Here is a 3595-nt window from a genome sequence, read left to right on the forward strand (position 1 = left end):
AGCTCTCCCCCAGGTCCTGTGTGTGGCAGAGAGTTCCTACCCACATTGGCCTGGCACTACCCAGTTAAAATTGATATATTCCAAGTACACTCTTGAAAAAAAAAATTGATGTGCCTCAGTTTACCTTTTAACAAGAATACCAGCAGTGCTATTTTTTAGAGTTGCCCTTATGGGACAAAATGAAGGTTTCAGTGGAGAGCACACGGTAGCAGAGCACCTGGTGCATCTCAGGTAAGTACTCTTTCTTCACATCTCCCATGACTCCACTCGTGCTGACCCAGGATCAGCCCTGCCCCATGCATGAGGCATGCATGGCCCCTCCTGTTGGCCCCTATCTCTTTGGCCAGGCTCATGGCCACTTTCCCATATTATGTCCCCAGTGGACCAGGGAGGCAGCTGTCCCCTGGGGTCAGCCCAGCAAAAGAGCCCAATACATAAATGCTTGTTGGTGGGTCTCTGTGAATGTGGTAGGAACTTCAGAAATATGTGGATGTTGGGGGGGGGGGTGGAAAGAAATATGTGCATTGGGTAGGGGAAGACCTGGCTTATGATTTTATGCCTTTTGAGTGAGTCCCCTCTGTTCCCTGAGCCTTGTTTTCTTCCTTTCTTTTTTTCATTTTAAGATTTTATTTATTTATTCATGAGAGACCCAGAGAGAGAGGCAGAGACACAGGCAAAGGGAGAAGCAGGCTCCCTGCAGGGAGCCCAATGTGGGACTCGATCCTGGGACCCCGGGATCATGACCCCAGCCAAAGACCAATGCCCAACCACTGAGCCACCCAGCTGACCCCAGGCACCCCTTATCATTCCTGTTTTACAGTTGTCTAAACTGAGCCTCAGAGGGTGGTGTCCTTGCCCCAAGGAAGGTGGTAGAAGCCTCACCCTGTCTGGTCCTAGGCCGGGCCTTCGCAGCAGGGATCACCACCTTCCCTCCTATCCTCAGGGCATCCAGCGCAGAATAGGCTCACCATAAATATTTGTTGGGAAGGAATGAGTAGATTACCTGCTTTTGAACCCCTTCTTCTTCTAAAGAAATAGGGAAGCATAACATAGAAAGAAAGCAAAAAGAAAGACAAAACAGAACTAACATTATTTGAATACCATGTGCCAGACACTTTGGGATATATTCCCTCACGTAAGCCTTCCTCCAGCCCCTGGGAGTTCTGCCTCCATTCTGTCTAGGAGGAAACTGAGACCCTCGATAAGCCAAGACACTCTCTTGAGGTCACACAGCCAGGACTGTGCAAGCCAGGATTTACACGCAACCTTCAGAGCTTGCTGCTCCCTCTTCAGATCGTGTTTCCAGGATCTTGTGACTTGCAGGTGTCGCTCTTAAAAGAGGCCAGCAGATGCGGACCAGCTGGGCCATTTAAAGAGTTCAACAATATTAAATATTTCATGACAGGTTGATGACTGCAGCCCACGGGGGGCAGAGAGGGGAAGCCCTGGCAGGTGGACGCCGCTCAGGCCGGGCCCTGGGCCAGCACAGTGAGGAGGGCTGTTCTTGGACCTGTGTCTTTGGGTGTCCTAGCACAGGAGGAGAAAACAGGGCTGGAGACATGGCGTGACGACATGGGAGCGGTTCCCCATTGGTTGAAGTGTGATGGCATCGGAGGCCATGCCGTTTCCTCACTTACTTAGTAGGTGGCATTGCCAAGGCACATTGGTCCACGCTGGGTGTTCACAGCATTCCGTCAGCCACTCCTCCAGCTTCTCTCTTCTCACTAGGGCTGGGCTCCCCATCCTTTCCCTAAAGATGAAGGATACTGCAGTAGGCCGGAAGCTCCAGGCCCCCGGGGGTATGCGGCTGCCCATCACAGCCCCAGTTTTGTGTTTTGATAATAACAGGAATAATCAAAAATGGAGATATCCAGGAGAACAAAAAGTGTAAAAAGGCGTTCACCGAAAACAGAGGATGGAGATACCACTAGGGGGCAGGATTCAGGGGGATTTTAATTTTTATTTCTCCCTAGGTTTTTTTTATTTATTTGTTTATTTATTTTTTTTTTAATTTTTTTTTAATTTTATTTATTTATGATAGTCACATAGAGAGAGAGAGAGAGAGAGAGAGAGGCAGAGACACAGGCAGAGGGAGAAGCAGGCTCCATGCACCGGGAGCCCGACGTGGGATTCGATCCGGGGTCTCCAGGATCGCGCCCTGGGCCAAAGGCAGGCGCCAAACCGCTGCGCCACCCAGGGATCCTTATTTATTTATTTATTTATTTATTTATTTATTTATTTAGAGCGAGCAAGCACAAACAAGGGGAGGGGCAGAGGGAGAAGCAGACTCCTCTCTGAGCAGGGACCCTAAAATGAGGCTCAATTCCAAGACCCTGGGATCATGACCTGAGCCAAAGACAGATGCTTAACCAGCTGAGCCACCCAGGCACCCTCCTCTCCCTAGATCTTTAAATTTACGATGGTCAGTGGTACTTGTGTAACTAAAGATAATACATTGGTTGGTGAATCACAACAACCTGCACTTTCATCTTGCTTCTGAGTTTATGAGATGCTTTCAATGCATGAGTGGCTCTCAACCTCGGTTACAGGTTTGAAGCCCCTAGAGAGATTTTTTAAAATCCTGATACTTGATCCCCAAGACAGAGGTTCTGATGTAATTGGTCAGGGATGGGGCAGTTTATCTTCTTAATTTAAAAAGTTTTTTTTTTTAGGAACCGCCTGAGTGGCTCAGTGGTTGGGTGCCTGCCTTTGGCCCAGGGCGAGATCCTGGATTCCCGGGTTTGAGTCCCATATCGGGCTCCTTACATGGAGCCTGCTTCTCCCTCTGCCTCCCTGTGTGTCTCATAAATAAATAAAAAATCTTCAAAAAAAATAAAAAGTTTTTAAAAAATATTTTATTTATTTATTTGAGAGAGAAAGTATGTGCCGTGTAGGGTGGGGAAGGACCAGAGGGAGGCGGAGAAGCAGGCTCCCCACTGAGCAGGGAGCCTGTCATGGGGCTCAATCCCAGGACCCAGAAATCATGACCTGAGTCAAAGTCAGAAGCTTAACCAACTGAGCCACCCAGGTGACCCTCTTTTTAATTAAAGTTTTCTTGAAGTAGGGTCGATACACAATATCATGTTATTTTCAGGTGTACAACTTAGCCATCCAAGAATTGTATACATAGCAAAATGCTCACCCCTTTGAATGTGGTCACCATCTGTTGCTAAAATTGTTACAATATTGTTGACTGTATTCCCTTTGAGGTACTTATCATCTCCGTGACTTCTTTATTTAACTGGAAGCTCCTCCATATTTTTAACAAACTTTATGTGAGGATAGTTTGAGATTTACAGAAAAATTCAAAGAGAGTAGAGGGAGTCCCCTCTTACCTGATACCCATTTTTCCATTACTAACATCTTATGTTCATATACTCCTGGGACAGAAGGACAGAAGTCTCATGGGGTTGAGTTCAAGGTGTCAGTGGGGCTGCACTCCTTTCTTGAGGCTGTAGTGGAGAACGGGTTTCTTTGCCTTCTTCAGGCTTCTAAAGGCCACCCCGTTCCTTGGCCTTCCTCCATCTTCACAGCTCACAGCAGAGCCTCTCCCTCTGACCATTCGTCACTAGTCACATCAGCTGAGGAAGCTTCT

This window comes from Canis aureus, chromosome 27 (assembly GCF_053574225.1).
Source record: "Canis aureus isolate CA01 chromosome 27, VMU_Caureus_v.1.0, whole genome shotgun sequence".
Lineage (NCBI taxonomy): Eukaryota > Metazoa > Chordata > Mammalia > Carnivora > Canidae > Canis > Canis aureus.